Source organism: Triticum urartu, chromosome 3 (assembly GCF_003073215.2).
Source record: "Triticum urartu cultivar G1812 chromosome 3, Tu2.1, whole genome shotgun sequence".
Classification (NCBI taxonomy): Eukaryota; Viridiplantae; Streptophyta; class Magnoliopsida; order Poales; family Poaceae; genus Triticum; species Triticum urartu.
This window is the reverse complement of record NC_053024.1, coordinates 622,864,547-622,885,883: the sequence shown is the minus strand read 5'-3', so window position 1 is coordinate 622,885,883 and position 21,337 is coordinate 622,864,547.

Sequence of the window (21,337 nt, the reverse complement as noted above, 5' to 3'; positions counted from 1 at the left end):
GACTTGGACATCAAGGTAACAGAAGTTCAGTCTGCAGTAGAGCAGCTCCAGGAGGACATGAATGAGAGGAGAGGCAGGACCACGACTCATGCGTTTGCGAGGGTGCCACGAGGTCCGAGGTCGTCTGCACTGCCAGTTGCTGACACCAGAGCTACAACGTCTGCACCAGCCACAGCCTTAGCTCCAGCGTCTACCTCAGCTCCAACTCCAGCGACTACTTCAACATCTACAGAAGCCTTCGTCCTTGGAGTGATTCGGACTCCACCACCACCTGAAGATCAAGCCTGAGCGACGACTTAGCACTATGCATTTTCTAGGAACTTTTTGGTAACTTGTTGCCAAAGGGGGAGAATATGTATAGATCATAGGCTTCGAGAGACAGAGTGTTGCTTTTCTCTCTTGCTTTATTTGGTGGTCTTTCGAACCTTTTTCTGCTTTTGAGTGCTTGATACTATGTTATTATTTGTGAGACATCGATGATCATGTGTGTGATCATAAGCTACACTTAATGTTTGCTTAATTCTTGCTTAAATATTATCATGCTATCTATCGTTTGTGATCATTCACTATTCTTGGTGATGAGTGCATGTATTTCATTCTTATCATTTTGAGCGCTCCACCAAGATGTATGTGAGATGGAAGAGTAACCCATGACTCTAACTCTTTGTGCATTTGCAGTCCAAAGCAAATTTTAAATATGCACAAATTTAGGGGGAGCTCTTACTTATCACATACTTCTCAAAGCGACGATATATTTCATGCTTATTATCATTTGTCAAAGCTTTGATCTATATATTGTCATCAATTACCAAAAAGGGGGAGATTGAAAGTGCAACTATCCCTAGGTGGTTTCGGTAATTCATAACAACATATAGCTCATTGAGCTAATACTATGCCAAGATGATTATTTCAGGAAAGCTCAATGATTGGCATGGAATGGATGTGAAAGTGGAACCCTCAAAATGCTAAGGACAAAGGATTGGCTCAAGCTCAAAAGCTCAAGACTCTTCATTTTATATATTTTAGTGATCCAAGATCACATTGAGTCCATAGGAAAAGCCAATACTATCAAGGAGGGATGAGGTGTTGCTTAATGAGCCTCTTGCTTCATGTGCTTAATGATATGCTCCAAAACCCTCAACTACTTTCCCATATCCACATATGACCTAAACTCTAAGCCAAACTCGGTCCTACCGATTTTTCCTATCCGGCGCCACCGAGTTTCAATTGTCATTAGCCACTGCCAAACCCTAGCAATTCGGTCCTACTGATAAGGATCTTGGTCCCACCGAGATGGGGTTGCAAACTCTCTGTTTCCCTTTCATAACTTTTCGGTCCCACCGAAAGAGCGAATCGGTCCAACTGAGATTGCAATGTAAACTCAGTGTTTCCCCTTTGTAACTTTTCGGTGTCACCGAGTTCCACTCGGTCTCACCGAAAGAGCAAATCGGTCCCACCGAGTTTGCCTGACCAACTCTCTGGTTAGCTAATTACCAAACTCGGTCTCACCGAGTTTGTGTAATAGGTCTCACCGAGATTACGTTATTCCCAAACCCTAACCGAATCAGTCCTACCGAGTTGCATGTCAGTCCCACCGAAATTCCTAACGGTCACTAGGTTTACTACTTCGGTCAGACCAAGTTTTCTGATTCGGTCCCACCGAGATTGGAAAACTGTGTAACGGTTGGATTTTGTGTGGAGGCTATATATACCCCTCCACCTCCTTCTCATTAAGTGAGAGAGCCATCAGAACACACACATCATTCCAACTCATATGTTCTGAGAGAAAACCACCTACTCATGTGTTGAGACCAAGACATTCCATTCCTACCATATGAATCTTGATCTCTAGCCTTCCCAAGTTGCTTTCCACTCAAATCTTCTTTCCACCAAATCCAAACCCTATGAGAGAGAGTTGAGTGTTGGGGAGACTATCATTTGAAGCACAAGAGCAAGGAGTTCATTACCTACACACCATTTGTTACTTCTTGGAGAGTGGTGTCTCCTAGATTGGCAAGGTGTCACTTGGGAGCCTCCGACAAGATTGTGGAGTAGAACCAAGGAGTTTGTAAGGGCAAGGAGATCGCCTACTTCGTGAAGATCTACCGCTAGTGAGGCAAGTCCTTCGTGGGCGATGGCCATGGTGGGATAGACAAGGTTGCTTCTTCGTGGACCCTTTGTGGGTGGTTGCTTCTTCGTGGACCCTTCGTGGGTGGAGCCCTTCGTGGACTCGCGCAACCATTGCCCTTGGGTGGAGCCCTGTGTGGACTCGCGCAACCGTTACCCTTCGTGGGTTGAAGTCTCCATCAATGTGGATGTAGGATAGCACCACCTATCCGAACCACGGGAAAAACATCCGTGTCTCCAATAGCGTTTGAATTCTCCAAACCCTTCCCTTTATATTCTTGCAAGTTGCATGCTTTACTTTCCGCTGCCAATATACTCTTTGCATGCTTGCTAGAATTATGTGATGATTGCTTGACTTGTCCTAAAATAGCTAAAATCTGCCAAGAGCTAAAATTGGGAAAAGGTTAAGTTTTTATTTGGTCAAGTAGTCTAATCACCCCCCCCTCTAGACATACTTCCGATCCTACAGAATGCCAAGAACTCCGAGCCGTGCGTGAAAGAAGGATCGGCCGTCGCCCTGACCGTGGTGACCGGGGATACGGCCGAGGAGAGGATACGACCGGGGATACAACGCCATCCTTGGGTACCCGGCGCTGGCCAAGTTCATGGCCGTGACTCACCACGGCTACAACGTCCTCAAGATGCGAGGAAGCGGCGGAGTCATCACGGTGCCGAGTGAAGAGAAGGACGCAGTGTGTTCCCTGGAGCGAGCCTTTCAGGCCGCATCACTGGAGGACCCGGATCGCGGAAGCAGGAGGCTTCTCGAGGCCGCCCCAAGAAGAAGAAGACATCGTCCGGCCTGGCCCCTCAGGAGATAGGCCCCTCTGGGCCCATGCCTGCCCAGGGGGAACCTCCTTTCGTCGCATAGGAAAGCGCGCCCGGCGCCCTCCTCAGGCAGGGCTCGGGGGCTCTCCCCTGGAGGGCCACCGACCTAGCAAGGGTCACGAGGGAGGCGCTGGGGCACCACATGGAGGCGTGTTTCAGAGCACGTTTCCCTCAAGAAGGAGCAAGGCAAGGAGATCCAGACCCACAGGAGTTCGTCAGCAAGGCCATTCAGGAGCTACAGGAGTCCAGAGTCATGAGAGGTGCCCGCTGCCTACCAGCGGTGGCTCCCCATCCAGGCGAGGACGGCGGGCTGCGCGTCTGCGTCGACGTACCAGGGCTCAACCGAGTCGCCTCCCTGGAGCGCCTCTGGCCCTCGCGAGTGGGGTGCTGCGGAGGTCCACCCCACAACTACGTTCGCATGCCTTACGGCTTGCCGAGCGCGGCTGACACGTACCAGCGCCTCATGAGGGGCATCACGGAGGCGCAAGAGGCCAGGTGCTCCGCAGCCCTGGCGGAGATGGAGATGGCCCGCGAGGAACTGCCAGCACCCCCGGGGCCTCCCGAGGCCCCTGGGCCTAGGGGCTCGTGAGGATCGGCTTCCGCAGCCCACCGAGCCGGCTACACCAACACCCCTTCGTCTTTAGCGTCATCAGGTGACACCTTTCAAGTTTCGCTTCCAGCTGGGAGCGCCCCCAGGGCTGCATTATTCCCAGGCCGTGTGGGTCCGTCCCTGTGGTGTGTATCCCTTTTATTTCGCGTCGTTAGCTTACCTTGTTGGGGGCGCCCCTCGGGCTGCGTGGTCCCCATGCCGCTCGGGCCAGGCTCAGCGGCATGTACCCCATTTGCGTTCATTCCCGCTTATGCGTTAGAACTGCCATGCTTGATTATTTGATGCCGGTCCGCGGCGCCTCCTCTTCTTCATGTTAACCACTTGCACGTTAAAGGGGGGGTACCTGAGCATCGCGACTCAGGGCTCTTACTGGCTCTCCAGCCCTCACCCTCTGGCCTTGACCACGGCATCGCGACCTGGCATACCAGCGACGGCTGAGACCAGCTCGAGGGCCGGGACCCGAGGACGTAGAGTGCAGTCATCTAACCGAACTTGCAGGGGCACAACACAAGATAAGGCCCAGTGCCAGGCACAACCTGCCTAGAGGTAGGGCCCCGTGATTCCCGCGCTGGCTCACAGGTGCCCAGATACACCTCACCAGGCCCTACCGTGCCAGCCACGTGTCAGGGCGGGGCTGTACACGCCCCGGGGGCTCCTCCCGGAGGGGGGCCCCCTCCCACACACCAGCGGAAGCACCATGCTCCACGCTGGCTGACGACACTGCCGAGGAGCGGCTATGCCCGTACTCATACGGAAGCGCTATGCTCCGCGCTGGTGATAAACAACTGAGGGTGGCCCCCGGGCCGCATCAACCTCAGGGAGCCCAGTGCTCAGTGTCTAGCCTCATCGCAATGCCTCCCCTCGGGAGTGCCGCGCGAGGGGGCTGGGCACGGGGGCTGCGCCAGGGTCATGCCTAGACGCACGCCGCCCGACCAGGTCCCCACGGGCCTGGTTCGTCGCACGCCTCTCCCCGAGCGGAGCCAAGGTATGAAGGCCGTTTGAGCGCCAAGGGGGACTCCTGAGCATCGCGACTCAGGAGCCTAACTGGTCACGTAGCCCCTTACTCCTTTGGTCCCGTCCTGGTTTCCAGTCGGGGCTATTGCTGGGTGAGGTACGCGCGTGGCCGGGCTCTGCAGACGTAGAACGGTGGATCCACCCACATCACACCTCCCTACTTGCTGTTCGTGCGCCAAGGGGGACTCCTGAGCATCGCGACTTAGGAGCCTAACTTGTCACGTAGCCCCTCACTCCTTGGTCCCGTCCTAGTTTCAGGTCGGGGCTACTGCTGGGTGAGGTACGCGCGGGGCCGGGCTCTGCCGGCGTAGAACGTAAGCAAGTAGGAAGGAAAAGTACAAATTTCAAAGGAATTTGAAAGCAAATATTACAGTCCACACTGTTATCCCAATATCAGGCGCAAGTTTAAACGCCTCCCCGAGGCATGACACATGTACAGGAATCAAACGCAGGACACGAGCCGCGATGGAGTCACTTGGCGGCGGGGGAGCAGCGCGGCGTGGGTTCGCCTCAAGGAGCAGCGGGGTCGACAGCGCCTTGGTCCGGCTTGGTGCTGAAGGCCCGGAACTTCCCCAGCAGAGCCTCTGCGCGACCCTTCACGGCCTCGGCAGCAGCCGCCGCACGCTTGCCGCTCACGGGCTCCAGCAGGCTGTCAAGGTCGAACCCGGGATCACGAAGGTGGATGTGGGTGAGAACTCGCGTTAGTGCAGCAGAAGACAGAACACGCGCCTCGGCCTCGGCCGTGGGGCCGAGGCCAAGGGCGACATCTTCAAGAGCGTGGACCAAGAAGGGAAGCAGCTTGGCGGGGCCGTCCTCGGTGCCGGCCAGCGGGCTCTCCAGGCCGCTGTCGTAAAGCTTCCTCAGCGAGGAGCGAGCCTTCGCCTCCAGCACCGCGAAGGCCGCGCGGCCTTCGGCGAGGACTAGGGCCTTGCTGTCCAGCTCGACCTTCCTCGCCCCCAATTCCTGCTCCAGCGCGCCTAGGAGGTCACGGCGTTTCTTGAGCTTGGCCTCCCGGCCCTCGACGGCCGCCTCGCGAGCCTTCACGCCTTCTTCCTGCTCTTGGCGAAGGCTAACCTCTTTTGCAAGCTGATCCCGCAGGCCCTGCAGCTCGTCCTCCAGCACCTTGCAGCGACCATGGACGTCGACCACCTCTCCCAGGGCTGCATCGCGAGCAGCCTTCGCCTCAAGGACGGCCTGCTTCTCCTCGTCGCATGCCGTCGAGGCCTGGGCCAGCGCCGCCCGAATCAAAGCGTCGGAGCGAACCCACCCAGAAACCAGCTCCAAGCGCCTGGCCACCAGGCGAGGGTCGGCACCGAGAAGATCCTACCGCAGCCGGTCCAGCTCAGCAACAGCGCGGTCCAGAACGGCGGGAGGAGCCGGGGAGATAGCAGCCGGTGGAGTAGGAGGAGAAGGCGGCGGCACGGCCGCAGCATCCTGAGGCGGAGTCTGCCGCGCCCCAACACCTGTAGCAGCGGTGGCAGACGGGAGCACCTCGGGAGCCACTTGGGCCGTGGGGGATGAGCTCGCCCCAGCTGGCTCGGTCAAGCCCCGCGAGGATGACCGGGCGGAAGAAGCTTTTGCATCGCGGTCACCTCCCTTCAGGGGCGCTGTCACGAACGGAACCTCAGGAGCCCCTTTGACTTCTTTGCTGCGGGCGCCAACCTATCCCAAGACGCGGACGTCAAGCCTCAGAAGCAGAGCAAGAGATAAAGACGAGAATCGAATGCTTACGGGTCGTCGCCAGTGAGCTCAAGCGGCCTCCGGCCAAATTTGAAGCCCGAAAGCCGGCTAGAAGGGTCAACCTCGGGAATCTTGGAGGCGGAAGGTGCGTCTGCGGATCGCCCCGGGGCCGGGGGAGACCCGCGGGAGATCAGCCCGGTCCTTCCTTCTTCGGGATCGGGGGCGAGCTCCCGCCGTCCTGCTCGTCGTCGTCTTCGTCGTCATCCTCGTCGTCGTCGTTCGGAGAGAGGCGGAGAACGCGGGACCTGCGCCGGGGGAGGGGAGCCCTCGACTCTCCGTCAGTTGCCTTGGAGTTAGGCCCTTTTCCGTGCTCGCCTCCTTCTTCCTCTTCGCTGGAGTCGCCGGAGGGCACGTTCACCGGTCCCTCGGGAGCCTCCAGGGGCACGGGCCCTTCCCCGTTGAAGACGGGCATGGACTTTACTACCCGCTCCCAGTCGTCGTGGAGGAACAAGGGCGTAGGAGCGCCCTCCAACCTCGCCACATTGCCCCCGACCAGAGATTGGAGAACCGCAGCCAAGTCTCTATCGGCTCAGGCCGCGGGGCTCGGACGGGGCCTCCACATTGGAAGCGAGTACTGCCGAAGCAGAGCCAGCTGGTGCTCCAGGAACTCCCTCAGCAACGACACGCCGGTCAGCTTCGCCGCCGCCATGTTGGCCGGCCTCAGATCCGCGTCCGTCTTCTCCAAGACCATCTTCGCACGGGGATCCGTGAGCTCCGCTCGACCCCAGTTGCTGGAGCTCATGGGCTGCTCGGTGGGCAAGATCAGCCGAGGGTGGATGCGCTCAGCGTCCACCAAGACCCACTTGCTCCTGAAGCCCTCAATCCTCTTCCCAGAGTTCGAGATGGTAATGGCGCCACCGTACGCAACGAAGCTCGCGCACGCGGAAGCAGGACCGCGAGAGGTCTGGAGGGAGAAGTAGTGGCGCGGCAAAGCCACTGAGGGCTGCACCCCAACGTGGGCCTCGCAATAATAAGCAAAGATCGCGAGGAGAAGGACGGAGTTGGGATGGATATGCAGAGCCTGCAGCTTGTGATGGCAGAGGACAGAGAAGAAGAACTCGGAGAAGGGAGGCACCAGGCCAGCAACAATGGCACTTACGAAGAGTGGATAGAAGGTGCTCCTCTGACCCTCAGGGGTGGCGGAGCCGGCCTTGAACACCTTCGCCCCGTCGATGCCTCGCGCCATCGCTATCCGGCGCAACCGGGCAAGGCCCGCCTCCGACACGTTCGGCGGGTCCAGGGCAGACGAGTACCAAGCTGCGGTCGGGGGCTGACGAGGCGCCATGGCTTCCTGGGTCGCACGGTCAGGGCAGATCTGGAGATTTCGGAGGAAGGAAGGAGAAGCGCAGGAAAGGGGATCTGAACAGCAACCGGGGGAAGCAAGAAGAAGGGCCTAGGCGGACGCCACTCCCTTATCAACTCGCGCGGCTGCTAAGGCGCCCACGTCCAATCAACCGCCATGCGGCGCCCAAGGACGCAGGCTGTTAGGGCCCGCGGCGCTTCGCTCTTGCCCTTCCGCCTCCCTGCACGGCCAAGTCCAGGCGCGCCTTGGGCCCGGGGGCTACTGTCGGCGTTCTGGGAACGGGGGTCCCCAGACTTGCCTGCCTGCGGCCTGCGGCGTGGCTCAAAGGGGGGCCCAGCAGGGCCCATCTTCACCAACACAAACTCAAGACCCTCGCGAGGGGCCAAGCCTCATGGGGCGGACGGCACAGAGCTTCCTCAGGCGTGGCCTCGTCAGGCTGGCTCACGAGGAGGCGGAGAGATCAAGGCGGGGTACCTCGCGAGGTGCCCGTGACGCAAGCCATGACGACTCAAGGTGCCAGGCGGGTGCCAGCCCGCGCAGCGTCCTCCTTTCCTCTTTGGTGCAAAGGGGGCAAGCGCAGCCGCGGAGTACCCAGGCATCAGGCGAAGGTTGCCATTTTGGTGCAACGAGACCAAGGCCAGGAGGACTACGAGACGGAGGTCACCGTGGAGCCCAAGACGGCGTCATCACCAGAGCTTTGCGCAGGCGAAGACTACTTTTGTCAGGATAGTTGATACTTGTTGTCCCCTTTCAAATTAGCCCGCCATTGTTGGCTCCCTTCCCGCTCAATATTTGGGGAGAGGACCAGGGCCACTATAAATAGGACCGGCCACCCACGTAGCAAGGGGTCGGTTCGGCTCAGTTTCCTCCAAGGGCTCGACAAGTAGAGAGGTAGTAAAGAGAGAGAGAGAGAGTGAGATAGAGAAAGGTGGCTGAACTCCTCCCAGCAGTTCATCGCCCCAGCCAAGAACAGACCCTCACGAGGATGTTCTTCCTTGTACTGTCCATCATCATCAGCCCGAGAGGCAATCCACCACACCACACACTGGAGTAGGGTATTACACCACAACGGTGGCCCGAACCAGTATAAACCCTGTGTTCCTTGTGGTGTTCTTTTCATAGCCTTGATCCTAGCGTGGCGGAGGGGTGCAGGAAGGTAGGAGGCGAAATCTCCGTGCGCACCCCAGTGTTCGAACCACAAGGGTCTGCCGGAACCCGAAATCCGACACCTTCTGCTCTACCAACTGAGCGGTCAGCAGATCACGCTCCACGGAGAGCTTGCTGCACTCCTCCCCTTTGGCGAGCAGGGCGGAGTTGGCTTCGCTTAGCTGCTGTTGAAGAGCAGCGTTGGCCCCTGAAGGAAAGAAAGAAGGACAGCCGTCGTCAATAAAGTAGGTCACCGTGGAGATCCGGCCCGACTGCTCAGCAGTCAGCCCGAATCTCGGGGACTACAGCCCGCGGGCGTGCTAGCGCGCCCCCGTAGAGAAGAGAAAAAGGAGGAGAACTTACTCCGGCTCTCCGCCAAGTCAGCGGTCCGCTTGCCCAACTCTTCAACATTACGGTTGAAGGTGGTGACGCGGAGGTTGTGGTACTCCTGCAAACAAGCGTTTCAGACAAAGTTAGTACCCAGAAGTTCATCAAATTGGAGTTCCGGGTCGCCTGCTCAGCAGCCGACCCGAAACTCGGGGACTACACCCAGTGGGTGCGCTGGCGCGCCCCCACAGAGAGAAACAAGAAAAACAAATACCCAAAGAAAAGACATACCCGGACGGCCGCCCGCGACGCCAGGAACGCCTTGGTGCAGCTCTGGAGGGCGTCGCCCTCAGCGCGGAGCTTCGCTTGGACGTCCAGGAGCGCCCGATTCAGCGGTCCTGTGCCGCCTCTCCGCACCCACCCAACAGGTGCGGCGCTCGTCGCCTCAGCGTCTGGAGCCGCCGAGCTGGCGGTGCCGGCTTCCAGGGGGCGGGGGGCCGAAGTTGCCTTCTCCAGATGACGGCGCGCTGGCAAGCCGAGCTAGAGGAGTAGCCTCGCCACGGCCTCTTCTTCGGTCGACGGCACCGGAGGGTCCGTTGGCTGCTCGCCTTGCACGCCTTCAGACGGCGGCGGAGGCGGCGGCGGGACGTTCGCGCCCGGAGTAGAGGACTCGCCACCTTCCCTCTCCTCGACGAGGTTCTCCCCTCCGGCTCCTCCAGTCTGCCCCGTGAACTCCGGCGGCGGCGGCGCAGAGTTCAGCGGGGTAACAAGCAAAGCCGCCTGGCGGCGTGCGGCTTCCTCAGCCCGCTGCTTCGCTGCGGCGGTGGCTTTGGCCTCCGCTAGTTTTTTCTTTGCGGAGGCCTCCGCCCTGTCGGCCTCCGCCTTCTCCAGGCGGAGGGCTTCTTCTTCATTGCGCTTCTCCTGCGCGTTCTGCTCCGTTGCCTCCCGGAGGTCGGCAGCGGGGTCTATCCACCGAGTGGTGGCGGGCGTCTCCGCGGACCCCATGACGGAGGCGGCGGCGACCCGCTCGAAAGAGAGGGGGGCCCTGAAGAAAGAAGGGCGAGCAGAGACTCAGAAAAAGCACGAAGAAAGAACGAACTTTGAAGACAGAATACTTACGCAGAGACCAACAGCGGCTTCTTCACTTCCTTACGGAAGCGGATGGCCATTGCGGCCGCCTCGTCCCGCCGGGTCGCCGCAGCCGAGCCCTTGGGCTTCTTCGGCCGGCTGCCGAACAAAGTCGGCACAACCCGGCGCTTCTTCCCGCCGCCTGGAGCGCCCGACGCGGCAGAAGAGCCCGTGTCCGGCTGGCTGGCTCCTGGCCGATGGCGAGGGGCGACTCCTTCCTCGACGTCGTCTTCAGGACACTCGGCAAAGGTGGCCGAGGGCCTGAAGTCGCCTGTCGCCCCTCCTCCTTCTTCGGCGTCGTCTTCCAGAGCCGCCGCCCCCAGAACGGGGTCGTCGACATCGCTCTCCGCCCGGTCGGTGGGGAACTCACGGGCCGGCCCCGAGGTGCCGGCTGGTGGGTGAAGAAGGGGATTCTAACCAAAAAGCAGACTGATTAGAACAAGACTCGGCAAGAAGAAGACAATCTAAAGAAAAGAAAGGCGACTCACCATGGGCAGGGGGTTGGCGCTAGAGTATGGCTCCTTGCCGAATCGCCAGTCCTCCGGGAGCCTGCTGTCCGAGAGGTAGTTCACCATCAGGGCCACCTCTTCGTGAGGCATGTCCTTGGTGCACATCTGACTCGGGTCGCGGCCCCCGCTCATCTGGCATATCAGGTGAGGGCGGCCTTGGAGTGGGAGAACTTGGCGCGAGACGTAGGTGGCCAGCAGGTCCGGGCTAGTCAGACCCTCCGACTGCGTCAGCACTCGGACTCGCGTGATGGCGCCGGCTCCCGCAGGCGTCAGCGACCTGGCCCGGTACGACCAGTTGGGCAGTCTGCCAGCCGGCGGGCCGGCTTCGAAAGCGGGTAGATTAACCCAGTCGCCCCGCGTGGCGACGTTCCTGACGTAGAAGTAGGACCGCTGCCACATCTTCACCGACTTCAGCAGCGCGATGGAGGGGAAGTGGTTGTCGGCTCCTGTCCTTCGCACGGCGATGAAGGCGCCGCACTGAGCCGGCACGCCCGTGGCCTGGGTGCCGAGCTTGGAGAAGAAGAACTCCCCCCAGAGCTCGAGGGTGGGGAGGACTCCCAGGAAGCCCTCGCACAGAGCCACGAAGGCGGACAACAGCACCACTGTGTTGGGTGTGAGGTGGTGCGACTGGAGTCCGTAATACTCCATGAACGACTGGAGGAAGCTGTTCGCTGGCAGCCCCAGCCCGCGCAGGCAGTGCGAGTGGAAGATGATCCGCTCGCCCTCCCGCGGGGCGGGGGAAATCTCCCCCTCCGGCGCAAGGCGCACCTGCACGCGATCCTCGCCGGGAAGACGACGGGTCCGGCGGAGGAACTCGATATGGTCTTCGTGGACCTCAGAGCCGTCCCAGGTGCCGGAGCGCACCGGGGGAGGCGCGGCAGTAGAGGAAGAGCTCATCGTCGCGAGCGATCACCACAGCGTGTGCCGGAGCTTGGGCGTGCGGCAGAGCGAGCGAGAGAGAGAAGAGAGAGGAAGTAGGAGAGCGAAGGAGCTGCGAGGAGGAAGAAAGCAAGGGGCAGTAGGAAGGAGGGCCGCGTGTGCTCCCCTCTTCCCCCTACTTATAGCCCTCGGGGCTGCGAAGCCGAGGGGGCGGGCGTGGGGATTTACTGCGCCCACAACCCCACACCCCCACGATCCCTGCAAAGTTACTGCGCACAGTAACTCCACCGGAATCCTAACCTTCCACCGGGGCCAAAGCGGATCTGCTTGGGTGCCGAGGCACGGTAGTGGCGGGCCCCGCCTACGGGCCTGTCCCATCGCGCGCGTGAGCTGGCAGGACGGCCTGGCCACATGCCCTTGTGTGACAGGCCCGGAACGGGCGGCTTTCTCTGGAAGCTTAGCTAGCCCGCCACTTGAAATCCCACCGCGACGTTCGAACTACTGAACAAGTCGGAATTAAGTGAGTCCGAGTTGGGCAAGTCCGACTCCTTCTAGTCAGCCCGGCGGAAGTCAATCAAGATCATGTGTTGCACCTGGAAAGGGAAACTGCTGAGGCTTCTCGGCCGATCATCCGCGGCGCCTCACCAGCTTCAGGGACTACTCTCGGAGTAATGGGCCACGGGTAGGCCAACCCGAGCCCCACGACCTTTCAAGACATCGGGGTAGGCTGCGCCCCTCAAGACCACAGGGCGAAGAGTCGCCTCCTGGGAAGTCTATGGCAAGACGGCCGACTGCCCGCTCATGGCCGAGTCCCAGGGACGACTTCCAGAGAAGCCGGTTTTGGGGAGTCGGCCGGCAACTCCAACAATCCGTGACCTCATCGAGGGGGACGGGGCAGGGGCGTGGCTACAATGAAGCCCACTCCCCGCCCCTTACCAAGGGCAGGCATGGCTACGGCGCGCCGTACTTGGGAAGATCTCCCCGCGGCGTGGCACTGTTGCCCAGTCGGCCCTGACATCAGCACCACTGTACCTAGTCCTGCGCCCACGACGGTTTGTGTGTACGGCTTGGAGGCAGCAGGGCCCACCAGCCAGCGAGACCTCGGGAGACGGCTGGAGCACCGCCAGTCGGACCCAACGGGAGTCGGCCCGGGGGAGTCGGCCGAGCCCTCCCCCGGGCCCATGCGCCATTAATCAAGAAGAGATGGGGAGTGGCCACAGTGATCGCCCGCCAGGTGGCGGGGCTGTTGCCATGATCCCATGACCAAGCTTGCATCATCGGGAGCACGGCTATAGTAATCAGCAGCCGGCAAGACCCGCCCGCGGCGGACGCGGCCTGTCGACTCTGTACCAGACCAGTCGGCAGAGCCCACCAGTCGGCGGGCCCCAGCAGTCGGCGGAGAAGTCGGAGGTCAGAGACACTGACGGCTGGGCCCGCGCCCAGTCACATTACCATTGTACCCCTGCGGGGTAGGCCTATATATACCCCCCAGGGCACCCATGCAAAGGGTTGGATCCCAGTAGTTCTATACCTCACCATATAGAGGGAGAGAGCTTGCCTTGCCCTCTCCTACCACCATACATAGCTCAAGGAGCAACCGTGTAAACACTTGACCATAGTGATCATGCGGAGACCCCGCAGAGCAGCAGTAGGGGTATTATCTCCCCGGAGAGCCCCGAAGCTAGGTAAGATCCGCCGGCGTGCATGTCTTCGCCTCATCCCGTTTCCAGGCAGCGGCGACGTTCTACTTGCCCCCACCATGATAAGCCATCCATTGGCATATGTCGCACCAAACCCCCGACACTCACCAGCCTCCATGGGTTCCTGTTCATCCAGCCTCCACCGCGCGCTACTCCACCAGCTACTGTTCAACCACCCCTCCACGGGCACGTCTTCACCGTTTACTGTTCATCCAGCCCTCCACACCACGGGGTCATGTTCAACCACCCTCCACGGGCACCCCTCCACCGTCTACTGTTCATCCAGCCCTCCACCACACCACGGGGTCCTGTTCATCCAGAGGCAACGCCACCGCTCACTGTTCATCCAACCCCCCTCCCCGCAACGCTCACTGTTCATCCCAGAGGCAGCATCAATCGGCTTCAGTTAGCAGCAGTAGCGAAGGAATTGCTCGATCGGGTTCAGTTAAAAGCCATCGATCGATCTCTCGGGTTCAGTAACGCATAGCATGCAGTGCAATTGCTCGGGTTCAGATAGATCCCAACGCTTCGCTCGGGTTCAGTTAGAGCCAATGCCTCACACACACGCGCGTACGTGTACGAGAGAAACGCGCATCGCTCGGCCCCTGACCTCCCACCGTAACCGGGAACTCCCAGAAATTTTCCTCGCCCTCGCTTCTACCATGGTTTTTTCCATCATGGATGGCCCAAAGAATGTAATGCAGCTTTGTCTCCGGCCCGCCCAGGAAGAAAAGCCCATTTTCTGTCATAATTTTTTGTCATAGAAGTAGGAGCCCACCTATGATGATACCGGGTTTTGTCACAATTATCGTCATAGAAGTGTCATATGTATGACAGAATTTTTTTTCGTTCGGCCCAAAATGTCACAGATGTGTCTTTCTTTTGTAGTGTCAATGTGCCGCAACGATCACCATTGTGTGCTAGGCCGACTGAAGAAAATGCTCCTCCCTGCAATTATACTGTATGGGCATGACTACAACATGGGATACTATCTGGTTGATGGTATCTATACACCATGGGCTACCTTTGTCAAGACCATCTCTGAATCACTTAGTTAGAAAAAGTGTCACTTTACGCAAAAACAAGAAGCAGCTAAAACAGATGTTAAGAGGGCATTTGGAGTTCTGCGGGCACACTTTGCAGTAGTTTGTGTACCTGCTAAACAATGGGACCCAGAGACATTTTGGGAGGTGATGACATGTTGTGTAATCATGCACAACATGACCGTGGAGGATGAGGGTGATGATGCTGCCGAAACTCTTGAAATTGAGAATTTGAGTGAGCCTATCGAATTTCCAGAGCAGAATCTGGCCACATTTAATGAGTTTGTTCAAATGCATCAACAAATTCGACATCGAGTAACTCAAGAAAGATTTGATTGATCATTTGTGAGGGGTTAAAAAGGACAACTAGTACATATATGCTAGTTAAATTCAAGTTTGAACTATTGTAATTTGAATACTTTGTTGGATTGTAATATTTAAATTAGAACTAGTGCTGCATTTGAACATCTGTACATTTTTAGCTAAACTGAAATTAGATATGCGGTTCTTTTGAGCGTACGGACTTAAATAAATGGGGACGGATGTATGTGACTACGGTTGGATGGCCGGCTCCCGCTTCAGTGCCGACAGATTGGCCCCCCAAGTCTATGGACGGATGTTGTGTCCGGTTTGATAGTCAGTGTTGGAGATGCCCTAACTCTTCACAATATCAAAACGACTATGGAAGGAATTTGAATGCCGATGATGTGTGACACCAACATGTTGAACAAGGCAGCTCAAGGAGAGAGGGAAAAGATCGTTGTACCTTCCACTCGCCCAACGATAATGGTTGCCCCCCCCCCCCCGAGGGGCGGTTGACGAGCTCAATGAAAGAGCTTCATTGACCTCCAATCCATAGCACTGTCTCTCTTTACCTCCCGCTGTAGAGGCGCTGCTCGCCTGCAGTTGGCCACCCTCCATGGCCTCTCGCCGACGAGGCGCCTTCCGCCACCTCTCCTCGCATGCTCCACTATGCAACGATCCGGGTCGAAGTACAGACGAGGTGGGCGACCTGCACCCGAATGAATCCCAACAAATAAACGAGCCCAACACACATTGAGATTTGTCAGATCAAACAGTCATAAAATTCAACCTGAAGCCAAATGAAAAACATATGACTGGAACTTAGGAAAAGTGTAAATCAGAGACTAAAAATTCATGCTCGACTTATAAACCCAGCCGAACCAAGTATACTAAATCTCATATCAATCTAAAGAAAAAATAATCTCATGTCAAACTCTCTAAGATTAGGCAATCTCGATTCCAAAACCATTTGTCGTCGCCTACTGGAGATTCGTTACTTCTGCATGAAGGCAGAAAGTACCCAGCTGCTAACTTTCAAAGGCCTCTTTAATCAGGAGGCACGATACGTCTCTCTCGTCGATCGTCTTAATTGACCAAGGAAGCTATTTCACGTGGGTAAGTACGGCACAAGGTGGATTAATTGCCAAATTTCCATGGAAACCATCTACAAGACTACAACCATTTTCAGTCCAGACACAAACCGCCCGCATATATTCGCACATCAACCAGCATCTCTCGATCTCATTAAATGATGATGCATTCCGATGCAGCTCTTCTCTAGCTGCTTTGCCTCCTCTTCTTATTTCATCAGAGCCCATGCTCCGGTGCGGCGGCCATGCATACATGCTCTGTAGTTAATGCAGATTAAAACAACCTTTTTGAAGGAAACAAGTGTGCTAATTGGACAGTTTAGCAATCTAACAAATTTATTCCATCACTCATCATCTATTTTGGTTGGAGAGATTTTTAAGTTGGACCCTTTAAATTAGAATGGATGGAGTAGCCCAGAAAAAGAAGAGCCAAAACCCAAGGTGGAAATACTATAATTGCAAGGAACATCAAATCTTTTTTTTCAAACAGATTGTAATTAATTAGATCTCACACCTCGTGAGAAAAATGTTATAACAGCAGGGAATAACTCACATGCAATTAGATCTCAACACCTGATGAGAAAATTTTGACTTGCAAGCACATTACATTAAATTTTACACCAAAGAAAATTACATAGGTAAAACTATCCAATTAGCACACTTGTTTCCACGAAAAAGGTTGTTTTAATCTACATTAACTACAGAGCATGTATGCATGGCTACTAGTAAATGAGGAGGACAGAATGCTTACATGCATTGATCAGTTTTCTTTCAATGCGTCACAAAAACTAAATGAGTGATGAAGATGAGTGAGGGAGTCCTGGATTAGGGGGTCCTCGGACGGCCGGACTATATCCTTTGCCCGGACTGTTGGACTATGAAGATACAAGATTGAAGACTTCGTCCCGTGTCCAGGTGGGACTCTCCTTTGCATGGAAGGCAAGCTTGGCAATTCGGATATGTAGATCTCCTCCCTTGTAACCGACTCTGTGTAACCCTAGCCCCCTCCGCTGTGTATATAAACCGGAGGGTTTAGTCCGCAGGACAACAACAATCATAATCATAGGCTAGCTTCTAGGGTTTAGCCTCTACGATCTCGTGGTAGATCAACCCCTGTAATACTCATATCATCAAGATCAATCAATCAGGAAGTAGGGTGTTACCTCCATTGAGAGGGCCCGAACCTGGGTAAACATTGTGTCCCCCGCCTCCTGTTACCATCCACCTTAGACGCACAGTTCGGGACCCCCTACCCGAGTTCCACCGGTTTTGACACCGACATTGGTGCTTTCATTGAGAGTTCCACTGTGTCGTCACCATAAGGTTTGATGGCTCCTTCGATCATCGACAACGATGCGATCCACGGTGAGGTTTTTCTCCCCGGACAGATCTTCGTATTCGGCGGCTTCGTACCACGGGCCAACTCGCTTGGCCATCTGGAGCAGATCAAGAGCTACGCCCCTGGCCATCAGGTCCGGTTTGGAAGGTTGAACTATACTACCGACATCCGCGGAGACTTGATCTTCGACGTATTCGAGCCCATCTCAGGTGCGCCGCACAGTCACGACGAGCATGACTTAGCTCTGCCACCGGACGGTGTTCGGGAGATCACACCTGTGGCTACTCCGGCCCTCAATCCGGAGCAGATCGTGTCGTCCGAGGACGGGTAGATGGACCCCGCCACGGAGGCCGCACACCCTGCGGCGATAGAGCCGAATACTGACTTCACCCTCTATGAGACCTGTGTTGCCGGACCCTTGGATTCGTCCCCGGCCATAGGCTTCGAACCTCCTGCGTCCGTGCCTATCGAATCTGATTGGGCACCGATCATGGAGTTTACCTCCGTGGATATCTTTCAGCACTCACCCTTGGGCGACGTGCTAAATTCATTTAGGTCTCTCTCCTTGTCAGGAGACCATTGGACGAACTATGTCCGGCTTGAGTGGGAAGCGGACGAGGAAGAAATTCATTCCCCACCCACCACCCACTTAATAGCCACTGTCAACGACTTAACAGACATGCTTGATTTCGGCTCCGAAGACATTGACGGTATGGACGACGATGCTGGAGAAGAACAGGAACCACCGCCCACAGGGCGCTGGACAGCCACCTCATCATATGATATATACATGGTGGACACCCACAAAGAAAGCGATGGCAATAAGGCAACGGAGGATAATCCCCTCGAGAAGCAATCTAAGCACCGGCGTCATCGGCGCCGCTCTAAGCCCCGCCATAGCAAAAGCAGCGATACCTGCACAAGAAACAATAACGCTACAGATAGTGCCGAAGACGAAGACAATCCCCTCCAGCCAAGCTTCGAGTGGGAGGATGGGCAAGCTAGCCCTAAGGAACAGGTGGCGGACGGAGAATCAGAGGATGACAATTACATACCCTTCTCTGATGACGAGGTGAGCCTCGGTGATGAAGAATTTATCGCGCCTGAGGATCCCGTAAAGCAGGAGCGCTTTAAGAGCCGGCTTATAGCCACAGCAAAAAGCTTGTAGAAAAGGCAACAACAGCTTCAAGCTGATCAAGATCTGCTAGCGGATAGATGGAACGAGGTGCTGGCAGTCGAGGAATATGAACTCGAGCGCCCAACCAAAAGTTACCCAAAGCGCAGGTTGCTACCCCAACTCGAGGAGGAAGCATTAAATCCTACACTACCAGCGTATCATGCGGCTGACCGGCCACCTCGTGGCCGAGACAAAGCGGCATATCAGTCCGAAGTCTAGCCTGCACCCCTTCGCTAGTCAAACAAAAATACCAAGGCCCGGGGTAACATGCAGGAACTGCGAGAAGTATTGGAAAACAAATCAGGACATAAAAGATCGGTCTATGAATCAGGGGGGCGCGCCCCAACGCGTGATGACAACCATCACGCCGGATATACTAAAAGCAAATCCGGCCGGGCCGAACACAGCAGACAAGACTCGTATGAACTGTGTCGTGATATAGCCCGGCACAGAGGTGCCGCACACCCCCTATGCTTCACTGATGAAGTAATGGATCATGAATTCCCAGAAGGGTTTAAACCCATGAACATTGAATCATATGACGACACTACAGACCCTGCGGTATGGATAGAGGATTTCTTCCTCCACATTCACATGGCCCGCGGGGATGATCTACATGCCATCAAGTATATCCTGCTAAAACTCAAGGGGCCGGCTCGGCACTCGCTGAATAGCTTGCCGGCAAACTCCATAGAAAGCTGGGAGAACCTGGCAGACACATTCCTAGACAACTTCCCGGGCACTTATGTGCGGCCACTGGATGCTGATGATTTAAGTCACATAACACAGCGGCCCGGAGAGTCAACCAGGAAATTCTGGACTCGGTTCCTAATTGAAAAGAACCAAACTGTCGACTGTCCGGATGCCGAAGCCCTAGCGGCCTTTAAACATAACATCCGTGACGAGTGGCTCACCCGACATCTCGGCCAAGAGAAACCAAAATCCATGGCAGCCCTCACGGCACTCATGACCCGCTTTTACACGGGCGAAGATAGCTGGTTGGCCCGTAGCAACAACACAGCAAGGAACCCTGGCACATCAGAAGCCAGAGATAGCAATGGCAAACCCCGACGCAATAAACACAAGCACCGCAAAAATGGTGGAAACGCTAAAGATACGGCAGTCAATGCCGGCTTTAGGGGCTCCAAGTCCAGTCAGCGGAATGGGCCACTCAAAAATGACAATTCGGGTCCGTCCAGTCTGGACCGCATACTCGACCACCCATGCCAAATTCATGGCACCCCAGGAACACCAGCCAGTCATACCAACAGACAATGTTGGGTCTTCAAACAAGCCGGCAGGTCAGGTGCCAAAAACAAAGATAAGGGGTCTCAAAGCGGCGATGGCGACGAGGAGCCCAGGTCACCGAGTACAGGAGGGCAAAAGAAATTTCCCCCGCAAATACAAACGGTGAACGTGGTAAACGGCACCTACACTCCCAACCCTGACCGGACGCACACCCTTAGGGACGCCGACTTAACGGAACCAGCCGTCCCACAATATAAACTAGGGCCGATCACCTTCAACCGCACGGATTGTCATGTTAACACCAATCTGAGCAATCCAGCCGCACTAGTCCTCGACCCAATAATTGACAGGTTCCACCCCACACGAGTCCTTATGGACGGAGGGAGCAGTCTAAACCTGCTTTACCAGGACACAGTGCGCAAGATGGGCATCGATCATTCGGTGATCAAGCCCACTAAAACCACCTTCAGAGGTATTATACCAGGTGTGGAGGCCAGTTGTACAGGCTCCATCGCCCTTTAGGTAGTCTTCGGATCACCAGACAATTACCGTGCCGAAGAGTTAATCTTCGACATCGTCCCCTTTTGCAGTGATTATCAGGCACTTCTCAGACGAACTGCGTTCGCTCGATTAGATGCGGTACCACATTATGCCTACCGTAAGCTCAAGATGCCCGGTCCGTGCGGCGTCATCACGGTTAATGGAAAGGCCGAACTTCCCCTCGGCACCAAGGAGTATACCGCTTCTTTAACAGCAGAAGCTACAAGTGGCACCTTCCAACCGAACCTCGAGTCGACGGCCCGATTCCTGGACACCGCCTAAGGACTTCGAAATACTTCGCGGCAGGAAAGCCCGACTCATCCAGAGCTCAATTAAACACTCCGGGGAAGGCCAGGACAGGCCACATACCGCGGCTCAACCGCTCTGCGGCACACAAGAATTTCTTACATTTTGTTTGCAAGTTCAACTTTGCGCAGACCAGGACTGGCGATATGGAAGCACCTCGAATGCACAAGGAAATCCTTAGATATTCCCCGCTGCCGGTTTCAAAACCGGCAGATCTCGGGTAGGGGGTCCCGAATGTGCGTCTAAGGCGGATGGTAACAGGAGGCAGGGGATACAATGTTTTACCCAGGATTGGGCCCTCTTGATGGAGGTAAAACCCTACGTCCTGCTTGATTATTCTTGATAATATGAGTAGTACAAGAGTTGATCTACCACGAGATCAGAGAGGCTAATCCCTAGAAACTAGCCTATGGTATGATTGTATGTTGTCCTACGGAATAAAACCCTCCAGTTTATATAGACACCAGAGGGGGCTAGGGTTACACAAGGTCAGTTACAAAGGAGGAGATATACATATCCATATTGCCTAGCTTGCCTTCCACGCCAAGTAGAGTCCCATCCAGACACGGGACGAAGTCTTCAATCTTGTGTCTTCATAGTCCAACAGTCCGGCCAAAGGATATAGTCCGGCTATCCGGGGACCCCCTAATCCAGGACTCCCTTAGTAGCCCCTGAACCAGGCTTCAATGACGATGAGTCCGGCGTGCAGTGTTGTCTTCGGCATTGCAAGGCGGGTTCCTCCTCCGAATACACCACAGAAGAGTTTGAATACAAGGATAGTGTCCGGCCCTGCAAAATAAGTTCCACATACCACCGTAGAGAGAATAATATTTCCACAAATCTAATCTGGTGACACATTTTGGCAGCATGACATCATGCCATGGCCCGGTAATTATTCAAACCTTTTTTCTTTAACCAGCCCCGCACATAACACGAGGCGGTTTCTTGACACGTCTTGTCAAAGCAGAGATCGTGTTCCCCT